A 16,958-nucleotide genomic window follows, 5' to 3' on the forward strand; every position below is an offset into this window, starting at 1 on the left:
TTCAACAACTCAAGTAACAGACTCAAGTAACAGACAAAAAAGACAAGTAACAGACTGTTTCGCAACATCACTTTTAGCATTGCGGCCTTTGCATTCTTTACTTCAGCATCATCTGGGAATAATTCCTGCAGTGATTTTTTTTTCAACATTGGGAGTGCCCAGAAATCACACAGCGCTAAATCCACACTCTATGGAGAGTTTTCACAAGTCCCACCCCACTTATCTCAGCAAGTGATGCCAGTGTGATATCAGCAACAAGCATCAGGCCACTATCACGGAGCAAAAAACTAATTATTGAGAAAACCAGTTGCCTGGCTGTCCTGCTGATCTATTTGGCTACAGTTGTGTCTGAATCACATCCCTGAAACAAGCATGTGGCTAATCTAGATCCAAATAGAACAAAAGTATGCTCCACCCCCTAATGATATCAAAAGTCCATACGGTTCACAAAACGGGAATATGCACCTGATGTGGATGGTATCTCCCTCTGATATTACAGATTTGGTCTCTTATTCTATGGTCTACAACTGATTATACTGATAATGTGTGCCCAGAGCATGATCATCTACCAGGCAACTTAGGCAAGTGCCTTGGGCCTAGTGAGTGTCAAGGGGCCCAGCTACCACCTTCTCTGACCTCTCTCCACTTCTACTACCTTGCCTAGGGCCCCCATTACGTCTTAATCCACCTCTGCGTGTGCCTCTGAGGAAGCGGCTTCTCGCTGTGAAACAAGTTAGGCCCTTTTTTGCTGTCTCTGGAAATTCTGCTTGTTAAACCTGAACATTATTCTACACTTTGTCTGAAAATGCGGAGACCAAACAAGAATTAAAGTGAAACCTATAAAAAGAATGATTCATGTGTTGGCTCCTATAAACCCCATTTTGTGCATTACATGGACTTTTTGATGTGGCTAATCCAGTCAGACCTAAGCTGTAATCAGAATGTAAACCAGGGCCGGACTTACCATAAGGCACTGCAGGCACGTGCCTACAGACGCCTGATGGTGAAAAAGCGGCTCACTCCCCTCCTCAGTAGCCTCCCTCCTGCATTACCTATGCAGAGTCCATTCACTTGGGGGCACCTCTAACTACTTAATACTGAGGATAGCTCTGGCTAGTGGCTACCTAATACTACCTAATACTAAGGGGCACCTGTAGCTACCTATGACAGGCAAGGGAACTAAGAGAGAAGTGACAGCTAGGTCAGCCAGCACACATGCGGTGCCAGGATATCTGTGCCTATAGGCTCCTGTGAAGTAAATCCGGGCCCGATGTAATCACACACCCAAGGGCATAGCAATAGCCATAGCAGTCACAGCAGCTGCTATGGGGCCCTAGAGTAAAGGAGGCCCAGGTGGTACTTAATGTATTCACCATTAACTTTCTTGTACTTCTCCACCCTCTACCTTTGTATCAGTGCCCATGAACTATGCAGTGTTGATTGCAGGGCCGGCGCTATCATAGAGGCAAAGGGGGCAATTTCCCCAGGGCCCCAGAGCCTATAGAGGCCTCCAAGGTGTTTCCCCACCATCTTAACTGTGCTCCCCTGCCACATCTTTGGTAGAGTAGCATTTCACCTGTCCCAGCGGGCGTGGGTGACAAAGGAGCATGCCCGCTGGGACAGGTGAGTTGCAACTCTGTCTAAGACATTGTGGGGCCCTGAGGACCACAGTTACAATGGGGGTGAGTTGGGAGGCTCAGTGGCCCTGTGGGGAAATATGGCTGCAACAAAGGGGCTGCTTTATAGTCGGGGGGTAAGGGGGGCGTGTGTCAGGGGGGCCCCTGGGATCACTTTGCCCAGGGGCCCTATTGTTACAAGAACTGACCCTAGTTGATTGCATGGGAATGTGAATTGCCCAATAAACTCGTATCCATAGGGTAGGTTCAGGTGGCAGTGCCTAAGAGTGCCTACATCTGATGCCCCCATGAAAGTTTTGCTATAGAGCCCCATGTGCTCTAGCTATGCCACTGTACACACCTGTGCCATGCTCTCACAGGAATGTCTTCTTCATTCTCCATGACAACGTGTATGAGCTGCCTCTGCTCTGTGACAGAATGCTGAAGAATATGGCCATATAGCAGCAGGATCAGACATGTTAATACATGCAATTCACAAACACCTGCACAGTATTCCCATGTCTACCTCTCTGAAATAAGGGAAATCAAGATAGTCTCTTTACTTTTCAACTGGCCCTTGTAAATAAAGTGACACTGAAGCGAAAAAAAAACCCGTACAACATAATGAAGTCATTATTGTATGTGTAGTATGGATAATTCATAGAACATTAGTAGCAAATAAAAGGGTCTCATATTTTAATTTTTAGTTATTATATAGCTGAAACTGAATAACTGAAGTTTCTTAAAGTGAATGGGAACCGCATTTAAAAAAATGAGACAGATACTTACCCAAGGAGAGGGAAGGCTGTGGGTCCTATAGAGCCTTCCGGCTGCTCTCCTGGTCCCATCGTTCCGGTGCTGGCCCGCCCGGTAGCAGTATTTGGCTAATTTAGTCAAATATTGCTTTTTTCCCGGCCGAAGGAGGCTTCAGAAGTCTTCAGGGAGCCCGAGTGCTCCTGAAGAAGGGCGGCCCTGTACTGCGCCTGCACAAGCACGCTCTCTTGCACGCTCACGCCTGTGCAGTATGGAGCCGCACGTCTTCGGGAGGACACGGCTCCCGAAGACTTCCAAATACCCTTTCGGCGGGGGATTGAAACGGGGGGAGCCAGCACAGGATAGAGAGCACCGAGAGAGGAGACGGAAGGCTCTATACAACCCAGAGCCTTCCCTCTCCTTAGGTAAGTATTTGCTTCATTTTTTTTAAATTGCGGTTCCCATTCACTTTAACTCTTCCTGTATGGAAAAAATATGAGACTCATATCTGTGCTGCTAATGTTCTATTTCTTAGCTGTACTACACATACAATTCATTATATAATAAGTTTATTTTCAGTTTAGATTCCCTTTAATATCATTGCTATTCTGATGTTGCTATTATGTATCCCATGTTGCTGTGCAAAGCCACAAAGACCAAAGGACACAGTGTGAGGAAAGAAAGGGGAGCCCTGGACAGACAGGTGAGATATTATACTCCACCCCTGGATGTCACCACACTTACGGTGAAACCCCAGTGTTCACCACACCCACAAAGGGACACCACTGATAGGGTGTAGAATTAGGGGCCCCTATTGGCTCTTGGGCCACAGATAATTATCCAATTTGCCTCTATTGAAAGCGCCGGTCCAGAGTCTAGTGCCAATGTGAGGGCAATATACCTAGCAGTGTGTTTCTGGGTTGAGGGAGGGATTTGGTTGGGTTTCCTCTCACAGATTAAGACATATTTAAAACAATACTAAAGGGAACCTCTAAAAAAAAAGGTTTGATACCTATAGAGAGGGAAGGCTTTGGGTCCCATAGAACCTCCCCGATCCTCTCTCTTCGTTTCACTGCTCCCCCCCCCCCACGCACACACACACCTTCCTGAAAGTCCACACCTTCAGGACTCCTCCTTGGAAGGTTTTGGAAGCACTCGCATCCCTTGAGTGCTTCTGAAGATGAGCAGCTTCTTTCAGCACATGCGCAACGCAAGTGCACATTCGCTCTAAGCGCAGTACGGACCCGCTCATCTTCAGAAGTGCTTCCAAAGGCTTCACAAGGACCCCAGAAAGTCTTTTTGACCATTTGGTCAAATAACTTTCACAAGGGGACAGCCCTGGACCGAGGGCATGGAGAGAGAACTGGATAGGCTCTCTGGGATCCATAACCTTCCCTCTTCATAGGTGAGCATTTAACTTTTGTACAGGTTCAGTTCAGTATTGCTTTGGGAGCCTATTCTTATCTCCTCCTACTTTTCGCTTCTTTTATTCTTTCCTTCCTTCTCTATTTCTCTCTATGGTTACACTCCATGGACCAGGTACGGTCTGTATCTGTTTGTTTGTTTTGTATTGAAAAACTTCAGTAAAATTTACCTATTAAAAAAAAGGGGGAACTTTAGTGAAAATTACATAATTAATAAAATTGCTTATTGTTTACAATATTTATTTATAGCTTATTTAGTCTGTGTTTGCCCATTGTAAGAGCTTTCTTCTCTCTGATTTACATTCTGAAAAGATACTGCTTGCTTGGCAGGTACATAGTTACATAGTTATTTTGGTTGAAAAAAGACATACGTCCATCGAGTCTAACCAGAGAACAAAGTACAACACCAGCCTACTCCCTCCCATATCCCTGTTGATCCAGAGGATGGCGAAAAAACCCTTACAAGGCATGGTCCAATCAGCCCCAAAAGGGAAAAAAATTCCTTCCCGACACCAGATGGCAATCAGACAAAATCCCTGGATCAACATCATTGGGCATAACCTAGTAATTGTAGCCATGGATGTCTTTCAACGCAAGGAACGCATCTAAGCCCCCTTTAAATGCAGGTATAGAGTTTGCCATAACGACTTAGTGTGGCAATGCATTCCACATCTTAATTAGAGGTGTAGCGAACGGTTCGCCGGCGAACGGTTCCAGGCGAACTTAGGGGGTTCGCGTTCGCCTGCACCAGGCGAACTTTTGCGGAAGTTCGATTCGCCCCATAATGCACTATGAGGGTCAACTTTGACCCTCTGCATCACAGTCAGCAGGCACATTGTAGCCATTCAGGCTACACTAAGCCCTGGAGCCCCACCCCCCCTTATATAAGGCAGGGTCCGGCGGCCATTAGCCTCACTCGTGTGCTTGCTAGAGAGAGGAAAGGGACAGCTGCTGCAGACTTTTTCTCCTAGGGACAGATTAGTTAGGTTCTAGGCTGCTTTGCTTGCTCCTGACTGATTATTATTGCTTTTAAAGCACCCAGCAACAGCTCTTTTCAGAGCTCAACCTGTACATTTTTTTTTTTCTGTGTGTCAAACTGACACTTTTGTTGCATGCACAGCCTTGCTAATTGATATTGTGTGTGCCACTGCCAGCAGCCCAGCACATTCAGTGACTACCTGTGTGTGTGACAGGGAGCTGCACATTGTACTACCCAGTACTGCATATACCCCAGTACCTGTTGTGTTTACTTAACCCACCTCATCACTGCATATACCTAGCTTTGTGTTGAGTGAACCCAGCTCACTGCATCTAACTACCCAGTACCTGTTGTGTTTACTTAACCCACCTCATCACTGCATATACCTAGCGTTGTGTTGAGTGAACCCAGCTCACTGCATCTAACTACCTGTTGTGTTGAGTGTGAACCCACCTGGCCACCTCGCTGCATCTAACTACCTGTTGTGTTGAGTGAGAACCCACCTCAGTCACTGCATCTTAATTACCTTTACTGTTGAGTGAACCCAGCTCACTGCATCTAACTACCCAGTACCTGTTGTGTTTACTTAACCCACCTCATCACTGCATATACCTAGTGTTGTGTTGAGTGAACCCAGCTCACTGCATCTAACTACCTGTTGTGTTGAGTGTGAACCCACCTGGCTACCTCGCTGCATCTAACTACCTGTTGTGTTGAGTGAGAACCCACCTCACTGCATCTTAAGTACCTTTACTGTTGAGTGAACCCAGCTCACTGCATCTAACTACCCAGTACTTGTTGTGTTTACTTAACCCACCTCATCACTGCATATACCTAGCTTTGTGTTGAGTGAACCCAGCTCACTGCATCTAACTACCCAGTACTTGTTGTGTTTACTTAACCCACCTCATCACTGCATATACCTAGCGTTGTGTTGAGTGAACCCAGCTCACTGCATCTAACTACCTGTTGTGTTGAGTGTGAACCCACCTGGCCACCTCGCTGCATCTAACTACCTGTTGTGTTGAGTGAGAACCCACCTCACTGCATCTTAAGTACCTTTACTGTTGAGTGAACCCAGCTCACTGCATCTAACTACCCAGTACCTGTTGTGTTTACTTAACCCACCTCATCACTGCATATACCTAGCTTTGTGTTGAGTGAACCCAGCTCACTGCATCTAACTACCCAGTACCTGTTGTGTTTACTTAACCCACCTCATCACTGCATATACCTAGCGTTGTGTTGAGTGAACCCAGCTCACTGCATCTATCTACCTGTTGTGTTGAGTGAGAACCCACCTGGCCACCTCACTGCATCTAACTACCTGTTGTGTTGAGTGAGAACCCACCTCAGTCACTGCATCTTAAGTACATTTACTGTTGAGTGAACCCAGCTCACTGCATCTAACTACCCAGTGCCTGTTGTGTTTACTTAACCCACCTCATCACTGCATATACCTAGCATTGTGTTGAGTGAACCCAGCTCACTGCATCTAACTACCTGTTGTGTTGAGTGTGAACCCACCTGGCCACCTCGCTGCATCTAACTACCTGTTGTGTTGAGTGAGAACCCACCTCACTGCATCTTAAGTACCTTTACTGTTGAGTGAACCCAGCTCACTGCATCTAACTACCCAGTACCTGTTGTGTTTACTTAACCCACCTCATCACTGCATATACCTAGCATTGTGTTGAGTGAACCCAGCTCACTGCATCTAACTACCTGTTGTGTTGAGTGTGAACCCACCTGGCCACCTCGCTGCATCTAACTACCTGTTGTGTTGAGTGAGAACCCACCTCACTGCATCTTAAGTACCTTTACTGTTGAGTGAACCCAGCTCACTGCATCTAACTACCCAGTACCTGTTGTGTTTACTTAACCCACCTCATCACTGCATATGCCTAGCTTTGTGTTGAGTGAACCCAGCTCACTGCATCTAACTACCCAGTACCTGTTGTGTTTACTTAACCCACCTCATCACTGCATATACCTAGCGTTGTGTTGAGTGAACCCAGCTCACTGCATCTAACTACCTGTTGTGTTGAGTGTGAACCCACCTGGCCACCTCGCTGCATCTAACTACCTGTTGTGTTGAGTGAGAACCCACCTCAGTCACTGCATCTTAAGTACCTTTACTGTTGAGTGAACCCAGCTCACTGCATCTAACTACCCAGTACCTGTTGTGTTTACTTAACCCACCTCATCACTGCATGTACCTAGCGTTGTGTTGAGTGAACCCAGCTCACTGCATCTAACTACCTGTTGTGTTGAGTGTGAACCCACCTGGCCACCTCGCTGCATCTAACTACCTGTTGTGTTGAGTGAGAACCCACCTCACTGCATCTTAAGTACCTTCATTGTTGAGTGAACCCAGCTCACTGCATCTAACTACCCAGTACCTGTTGTGTTTACTTAACCCACCTCATCACTGCATATACCTAGCTTTGTGTTGAGTGAACCCAGCTCACTGCATCTAACTACCCAGTACCTGTTGTGTTTACTTAACCCACCTCATCACTGCATATACCTAGCGTTGTGTTGAGTGAACCCAGCTCACTGCATCTATCTACCTGTTGTGTTGAGTGAGAACCCACCTGGCCACCTCACTGCATCTAACTACCTGTTGTGTTGAGTGAGAACCCACCTCAGTCACTGCATCTTAAGTACCTTTACTGTTGAGTGAACCCAGCTCACTGCATCTAACTACCCAGTACCTGTTGTGTTTACTTAACCCACCTCATCACTGCATATACCTAGCGTTGTGTTGAGTGAACCCAGCTCACTGCATCTAACTACCGGTTGTGTTGAGTGAGAACCCACCTGGCCACCTCACTGCATCTAACTACCTGTTGTGTTGAGTGAGAACCCACCTCAGTCACTGCATCTTAAGTACCTTTACTGTTGAGTGAACCCAGCTCACTGCATCTAACTACCCAGTACCTGTTGTGTTTACTTAACCCACCTCATCACTGCATATACCTAGCGTTGTGTTGAGTGAACCCAGCTCACTGCATCTAACTACCTGTTGTGTTGAGTGAGAACCCACCTGGCCACCTCACTGCATCTAACTACCTGTTGTGTTGAGTGAGAACCCACCTCACTGCATCTTAAGTACCTTTACTGTTGAGTGAACCCAGCTCACTGCATCTAACTACCCAGTACCTGTTGTGTTTACTTAACCCACCTCATCACTGCATATACCTAGCGTTGTGTTGAGTGAACCCAGCTCACTGCATCTAACTACCTGTTGTGTTGAGTGAGAACCCACCTGGCCACCTCACTGCATCTAACTACCTGTTGTGTTGAGTAAGAACCCACCTCAGTCACTGCATCTTAAGTACCTTTACTGTTGAGTGAACCCAGCTCACTGCATCTAACTACCCAGTACCTGTTGTGTTTACTTAACCCACCTCATCACTGCATATACCTAGCGTTGTGTTGAGTGAACCCAGCTCACTGCATCTAACTACCTGTTGTGTTGAGTGAGAACCCACCTGGCCACCTCACTGCATCTAACTACCTGTTGTGTTGAGTGAGAACCCACCTCACTGCATCTTAAGTACCTTTACTGTTCAGTGAACCCAGCTCACTGCATCTAACTACCTGTTGTGTTGAGTGAGAACCCACCTCACTGCATATAGCTAGCATACCCCCGAGATGGACAAAATGGACAAACCAGGTAGAGGAAGAGGTAGAGGCAGACCCAGAGGAAGGCCACCAGGCACCGGCAGGTCTGTTGCTGTGCGAGGTGGTGTTGCTGTGATTTCGTGCGGACCTGCCCCAAAATACAGTGCTCAGAAGAAGGCACGTGCCATCACTTCCCAAAATCGTGAGGAGGTGATTGAGTATTTAACACAGAACACCTCATCTCCCGCAGCCACCAGCGCTACAACAAGCACCACATCCGCTGCATTTGACACTTCGCAGGAGTTATTTGGTAGTGGTATTGAAATCACTGATTCCCAGCCACTACTGCAACAACAACAAGAAGGCGCAGGTACACCACCTCCTACTGCTGAGTTAGGTGGCGATAGTATGGACGTAACGTGTGTGGATGGGGATGATGGTGGACCACCTGAAGTTGGTGCACTTGAGGAGGTGTCTGAGGAAAGCGTCGCTGGCCAGGAGGATTATGATGACGATTATACGGATACCACATATGTTCCCGGTAGAGGAGATGACCAGCTGGACAGTTCAGAGGAGGAGTCAGAGAGGAGTAGGAGGAGACGACTCCATGATAGAAGCAGAGGGAGCTCGTCCTCAGAAACAGCGGGGGGCAGTGTCCGGCGCCATGTATCACCAGTTATGGCCAGCCAGCCAACATGCCCTTCAACGTCAGCTGCTGACGCCATGTATCGCCCACTATGGCCAGACAGCCAACATGCCCTTCAACCTCAGCTGCTGATGCCACCGTAGCGCCATCACCCCAGGGGGGTTCAGCGGTTTGGAAATTTTTTAACGTGTGTGTCTCAGATCGGAGCAAAGCCATCTGTTGTCTCTGCCAGCAAAAATTGAGCCGTGGAAAGGCCAACTCTCACGTAGGGACAAGTGCCTTACGAAGGCACCTGGAGAGAAGGCACAAACAGCTATGGCAAGAACACCTGAGGAAAAGCAGCACCCCTCAAAAGACAAGCCACCCTCCTTCTCCTCTTCCTCCTTCAGGTGCATCGTCTTCATCCACTTTCTCCCTTGCACCTTCACAGCCACCCTCCTCCACACCGCCTCTTCCCTTGAGCGGTTCCTTCTCCTCTGCCCACAGCAGTACCCAGCTGTCCGTGAAGGAAGTATTTGAGCGGAAGAAGCAAATGTCTGCCAGTCACCCTCTTGCCCGGCGTCTGACAGCTGGCGTGGCGGAACTATTAGCTCGTCAGCTATTACCATACAACGCCCGCTATGGCCAGACAGCCAACATGCCCTTCAACCTCAGCTGCTGATGCCACCGTAGCGCCATCAGCCCAGGGGGGCTCAGCGGTTTGGAATTTTTTTAACGTGTGTGTCTCAGATCGGAGCAAAGCCATCTGTTGTCTCTGCCAGCAAAAATTGAGCCGTGGAAAGGCCAACTCTCACGTAGGGACAATTGCTTTACGATGGCACCTGGAGAGAAGGCCCAAACAGCTATGATTGGCAAGAACACGTGAGGAAAAGCAGCACCCCTCAAAAGACAAGCCGCGGAGAACAACCGCGGCAGCCGTCACAGGGGGCTTCTGCTGCTTCACGTTCCCATGGTATTGTTCGTGGCTGGGGGGAGGAAGAATGGATACACTTTTAAACAATTTAAAAATACAATTATCTAAACTTTCAAACAATTTAAAAATACAACCATCTAAACTTTCAAACAATTTAAAAATACAACCATCTATCATTTTCAAAAAATGTAAAAAAAGGGCAAAAAAACTTGCCCTCCGTAAAACATTCTTGGCAAATGCTTTCGACTTGGATTGTCTTCCGCTGGCTCAAGGGTCCATCTGACCACAGATGCCTGGTCTGCAAAGCACGGTCAGGGCAGCTACAGCATGGGTCTCAGCAGGCTCCCACTTTGGGCCGGAATCCAACCTTCATTCCCCGCGGTGACAATGGCAGACTTGCCCTCCATAACGGATTCCCGTTAAAGGATTTAAAGTTAATTCATTTCAATTAGGGCCGCAAAAGGTCCTCCTGAGTCCTGTATTGTTATTTTTGGTCACTACCTCGGGGCGGGCATGCATGCCTGCCTGCCTCCCTCCTTGCCTGGATGTGTGGTGGTAGACGTTGATCAGGCTCCAACTCCGGAACGCAATACAAGAGGGAGCTCGTCCTCAGAAACAGCTGGGGGCAGTGTCCGGCGCCATGTATCGCCCGCTATGGCCAGACAGCCAACATGCCCTTCAACCTCAGCTGCTGATGCCACCGTAGCGCCATCAGCCCAGGGGGGCTCAGCGGTTTGGAAATTTTTTAACGTGTGTGTCTCAGATCGGAGCAAAGACATCTGTTGTCTCTGCCAGCAAAAATTGAGCCGTGGAAAGGCCAACTCTCACGTAGGGACAAGTGCCTTATGAAGGCACCTGGAGAGAAGGCCCAAACAGCTATGATTGGCAAGAACACCTGAGGAAAAGCAGCACCCCTCAAAAGACAAGCCGCGGAGAACAACCGCGGCAGCCGTCACAGGGGGCTTCTGCTGCTCCACGTTCCCATGGTATTGTTCGTGGCTGGGGGGAGGAAGAATGGATACACTTTTAAACAATTTAAAAATACAATTATCTAAACTTTCAAACAATTTAAAAATACAATCATCTAAACTTTCAAACAATTTAAAAATACAACCATCTAACATTTTCAAAAAATGTAAAAAAAGGGCAAAAAAACTTGCCCTCCGTAAAACATTCTTGGCAAATGCTTTCGACTTGGTTTGTCTTCCGCTGGCTCAAGGGTCCATCTGACCACAGATGCCTGGTCTGCAAAGCACGGTCAGGGCAGCTACAGCATGGGTCTCAGCAGGCTCCCACTTTGGGCCGGAATCCAACCTTCATTCCCCGCGGTGACAATGGAAGACTTGCCCTCCATAACGGATTCCTGTTAAAGGATTTAAAGTTAATTCATTTCAAATACACAGCAGGGACTCGAAAGTCCGCCTCCTGTATTGTTATTTTTGGTCACTACCTCGGGGCGGGCGTGCATGCCTGCCTGCTGCCCTCCTTGGATGTGTAGTGGTAGCCGTTTCTCAGGCTCCACACCGGATTCCATCCCTCATTCCCCGGCCATTACCCGGGGTCACAAATGGCAGACTTGCCCACCTCCATATGATTCTCGTGAAAGGAATGTGGTGTCATCTTTGCCCACCATAACTGGTTCTCATTAAAGGATTTAAAGTACATTCATTTCAAATACACAGCAGGGCCTCGAAAGTCCTCCTCCTGTATTGTTATTTTTGGTCACTACCTCGGGGCGGGCGGGCGTGCATGCCTGCCCGCTGCCCTCCTTGGATGTGTAGTGGTAGCCGTTGCTCAAGCTCCACACCGGATTCAAACCCCTCATTCCCCGGCCATTAGCCGGGGTCACAATGGCAGACTTGCCCGCCTCCACAGGATTCTCGGTACTGAACAAGTACACAGCAAGTAGAAAATGTAATTTAAAAACAAAACGTAAGCTTTTTAACAATGCCATGGAAAGTTGAGAAGGAAGTCACACATTACCTGACATCACTGAGTGAGGAAGAGCAATCTCGCCATGTTGCGCAGTAGTCCAGCATGGCCATCACTACACAAACAGCTGTTTGCGGTGCGTTACACAGTGAGTTTGGTGTGTCAGTGTGAAGCAGTACTCTAATTACACTCCCTGATTGATGTATACACATGCAAGATGTTTGAAAGCACGTTAGGCCTGCAATTTAGCATTCAATGTGATTTCTGACCTTAAAACGCTGCTTTGCGTCACATCCAGATTTTTCCCCGGGACTTTTGGCATGTATCCCACTCCGCCATGCCCCCTTCCAGGTGTTAGACCCCTTGAAACATCTTTTCCATCACTTTTGTGGCCAGCATAATTTTTTCTATTTTTCAAAGTTTGCCTCCCCATTGAAGTCTATTGCGGTTCGCAAACTTTTCCGCGAACCGAACCTTCCGCGGAAGTTCGCGAACCCGGTTCGCGAACTGAAAATCGGAGGTTCGCGACATCTCTAATCTTAATCACTCTTACTGTGAAGAACCCTTTCCTAAATAAATGGCTAAAACGTTTTTCCTCCATGCGCAGATCATGTCCTCTAGTCCTTTGAGAAGGCCTAGGGACAAAAAGCTCATCCGCCAAGCTATTATATTGCCATCTGATGTATTTATACATGTTAATTAGATCCCCTCTAAGGCGTCTTTTCTCTAGACTAAATAAACCCAGTTTATCTAACCTTTCTTAATAAGTGAGACCTTCCATTACACGTATTAATTTTGTTGTTCGTCTTTGCACCTGCTCTAAAACTGCAATATCTTTTTTGTAATGTAGTGCCCAGAACTGAATTCCATATTCCAGATGTGGCCTTACTAGAGTTAAACAGGGGCAATATTATGCTAGCATCTCTGGTTTTTATTTCCCTTTTAATGCATCCCAAATTTTTGTTAGCTTTAGCTGCAGCGGCTTGGCATTGAGTATGATTATTTAACTTGTTGTCAATGAGTACTCCTAAGTCCTTCTTCAAGTTTGACGTCCCCAACTGTATCCCATTTATTTTGTATGGCGCTAGACCATTGGTACGACCAAAATGCATGACTTTACATTTTTCAACATTGAATTTCATCTGCCATGTATTAGGGATGCTCGGTAAATTCCGTGATTCCGGCCGGAATAAGGTCAATTCCGATTCCGGTAGTCGGAACGGAATTACTGAACCTCTCAAACGTAATTCCGCGGAAATTTTATTATTTTCCGGAATAAACCCAAAATCAATCAATCAATCTCTCTCTCGCTCTCTCCCTCTCTCCCTCTCTCCCTCTCTCTCGTAGGGAATTGCAGTTTTTCAAAACAGCCAGCTTACGTACCTTAGCCAGGATTTGAACCCAGATCTCAGTGTGTAGTGGGTATCTGTCTTACCCTCTACACCACCAACCATACTAGATGCTAAAGCTGGCCTTTAATGTACCATTATGATCAATTCAATAGAAAAAGTAGCATGATTAAGGATTTGTACTTTTTTAAAAGCCAGCTTACGTATCTTAGCCAGGATTTGATTGGATTGGTCATAATGGTACATGCTAGTAAGCTGGCTTTTAAAAAAGTGCAAATCCTTAATCATGCTACTTTTTGTATTGAATTGATCATAATGGTACATTAAAGGCCAGCTTTAGCATCTAGTGTGGTTGGTGGTCTTGGTCTAGAGGGTAAGCCAGATACCTACTACACACTGAGATCTGGATTCAAATCCTGGCAAAGGTATATTTGAGAGGGGTTTCGCCACAATATCAGCCACACAGAGCCCCCTGATGATCTATTTGAGAAAAGGTAAAGATTTCTCATGGGAAAGGGGGTATCAGCTACTGACTGGGATGAAATTCAATTCTTGGTTAACATTCCTCTTGAAAGCGAACCAGAGACGAAGCACCCTCATGTATTTTACCATATATATCAGTGGGGACATTAGAGAAAACCCCTACTCTGCTCTCTGTTTCATTCTTCACTGCTCAGCCTGCTTATTATCAGCCCTGATAAAAATCCCCGACTGAGCATTCAGTCTGGCTTTGCTCAGGAATCATTATAGCTGAGTCTGTCTTCTCTGATGTATTTTCAAGCCCAAGCCTGCCCTCTTCTGGCTCTGCTAAAATAACTCAGTTATAATGATTCCTGAACAAAGCCAAATGAATGCTCAGTCAGAATTTTATCAGGGCTGATAGCAAGCAGGCTGAGAAGTGAAGGATAAAACAGAGAGCAGGGTAGGTGTTTTCTCTAATGTTTCCACTGATATATATGGTAAAATATATGACGGTGCTTCGTCTCTAGTTCACTTTAAGCTGCTGCAAATCTTTTTATATTTTGAGAACTGCAGGGGGAAAAATGACAAGTTGCTGCGTGAAGGACTTTGCCTCTTTTGTACTGTTCTATAAATTGTTCTGCTGTTTCTCCTGGCTACTGAATGTGAATAATGGTAGCCGATAATAGAGCCCTCTACGCTGTGACCCTCGGAACACGCTGTTACTTTGTACGGTTATACTCCGGAGCCTACAGGCAGCCAGGCAGCTGAGACAGCAGAAAGTCATCATCCTTGGGCAAAACAAAGTCAAATGAGATGAATGGGATATGGAAACCTTGCTGCTGTGTGACATTGCTGGGAACCAGTGGCTTCTATGAAGCTACGTACACACACTATTATGAGTATTCATTTTTATTATGTCTTTCATAGCCCTGTACAAAGTATAAAACAAAATATGTAGAGCATAGATACATCAGGGGTTCAATCTGGACTTCATGGCATTTGTATCCAGGGCACCAATTTGGCTTGAACCAGCCAAACCAGTGGGTAGCATCTGCGTGTCCGAGTGAGAAAATGCCAGGAGGCTTTGTAGAAATGGGGCAATGGCCAAACACCATGTTGGAGTACTTTACCTGTTAGGTGTGAGATTTGGAAGCATTTTTTGGAAATACCTTTTAAAAATGTAGAACTAATGCAACTAAACCACATATGCTAGACTCACTTGAGGTCCATGTGTATTTCTATCCTTAAGGGCCGGAGATCAGTTCAGAGAATCTTGTTTCTGCCTGACAGCTACTCTTTATAATCCGTGCAAAGTTTATGTTCTCACGTCCTTTGATTCTGCTTTCCTGGAAATCCCAAAGCCAAATATCTCTCATATGTCATCCCCTCCTCTCCTGTCCTCCACCTGCAAATCCTACACCTATCGTGCTGCCACGTGGCACCATCCTATGAGCTCTGTTGATACAAATTTTCAAGAGATGAGAAAGAAGTGTGCCTTCCACTGCCACACCACTAGTGTAGTCCCTGCCACATCACTTGGAATCCATACCACTAATGCCTTGTGACTTGTTCACCCACTTGAGCAGGCTTTCTCAACATGGGTTCTGTGGGTTCCTTAGTGAACATGCAGGGGTTGACTGGTGAGAAAGGACTCAGGAGGCATGTTGGTTCACCTGGCAGGGTGAGAAATTTCAAAATATTGGAGCTAAGAAAAATGGACACTAAGACACCTTTAGCCATGCCACAATATTATATGAGTCTTACCCCCCCCCCCCCCACCCTTCCCTATATAAATCCATGGTATCTAGTGCCCCATCCCCTATACAGTTCCCTGGTGTCTAGTGGTTCCTCCTTCCACTATACATTTCCCTGGTGTCTAGTGGCCCTCCTTGCACTATACAGTTGCCTGGTGTCTAGTGGTCCTCCTTGCACTATACATTTCCCTGGTGTCTAGTGGTTCCTCCTTCCACAATACAGTTCCCTGGTGTCTAGTGGTTCCTCCTTCCACAATACAGGTCCCTGGTGTCTAGTGGTTCCTCCTTTCACTATACATTTCCCTAGTGTCTAGTGGTTCCCTCTTTTCACTATACATTTCCCTGGTGTCTATTAGTTCCTCCTTCCACTATACAGTTCCCTAGTGTCTAGTGGTCCTCCTTCCACTATACAGTTCCCTGGTGTCTAGTAATTTATCCTTCAACAATACAGTCCCTGGTGTCTAGTGGTCCTCCTTCCACTATACAGTTCCTGGTGACTAGTGGTCCTCCTTCCACTATACAGTTCCTGGTGACTAGTGGTCCTCCTTCCACTATACAGTTCCCTAGTGTCTAGAGGTCCTCCTTCCACTATACAGTTCCTGGTGTGTAGTGGTCCTCCTTCCACTATACAGGTCCCTGGTGTGTAGTGGTCCTCCTTCCACTATACAGTTCCTGGTGTCTAGTGATCCTCCTTCCACTATACAGTTCCTCCTGGTGTCTAGTGGTTCCTCCTTCCACTATACAGGTCCCTGGTGTCTAGTGGTTCCTCCTTCCACTATACAGTTCCTGGTGTCTAGTGGTCCTCCTTCCACTATACATTTCCCTGGTGTCTAGTGGTTCCTCCTTCCACTATACAGTTCCTGGTGTCTAGTGGTCCTCTTTCCACTATACATTTCCCTGGTGTCTAGTGGTTCCTCCTTCCACTATACAGTTCCTGGACCTGGTGTCTAGTGGTTCTTCCTTACTTCCTCCCTCCCTTGTGCAGAGATCGGCGCAGGTAGTCATGGTCGGTAAGTGACTCACTTCTCTCTTTGGTCCAGCGCCGCTCAATCAGCCACATGCTGAGCAGGTTGTAATGAAAGCCTTGGTGATGCTGTACTTGAGCACATGACCCAGGCTGTCATTTGGGCGGGTGGGGGCTGGATGGTAATTCCAGGCCACCCATCTAACTCATTATGCTACATGGAGAGAATCAGGCTGGTCACTGACCCTGGAGCATAGAGCGATGGATGTGCACTATGAATGGGTAGTCCCATGCAGCCCATCCATCTGGCTCTCAGTGGTCTGGGAGGTGGTGACATCAGTGTGGCTCCAGGATGGTGAGCAGAGCAGGATTATCCACCAGGCAACCTAGGCAGGTGCTTGGGGCCTAGTGGGTGTCAAGGAGCTCACCTGCCGCCTTCTCTGACCTCTTTACACTTCAGCTTACCAAAAAGACCAAAAGGGGGCCCCAAATCTACTACCTTACCTAGGGCCACATTACACCTTAAAGGAATACTG

This window comes from Hyperolius riggenbachi, chromosome 3, assembly GCF_040937935.1.
Source record: "Hyperolius riggenbachi isolate aHypRig1 chromosome 3, aHypRig1.pri, whole genome shotgun sequence".
Lineage (NCBI taxonomy): Eukaryota > Metazoa > Chordata > Amphibia > Anura > Hyperoliidae > Hyperolius > Hyperolius riggenbachi.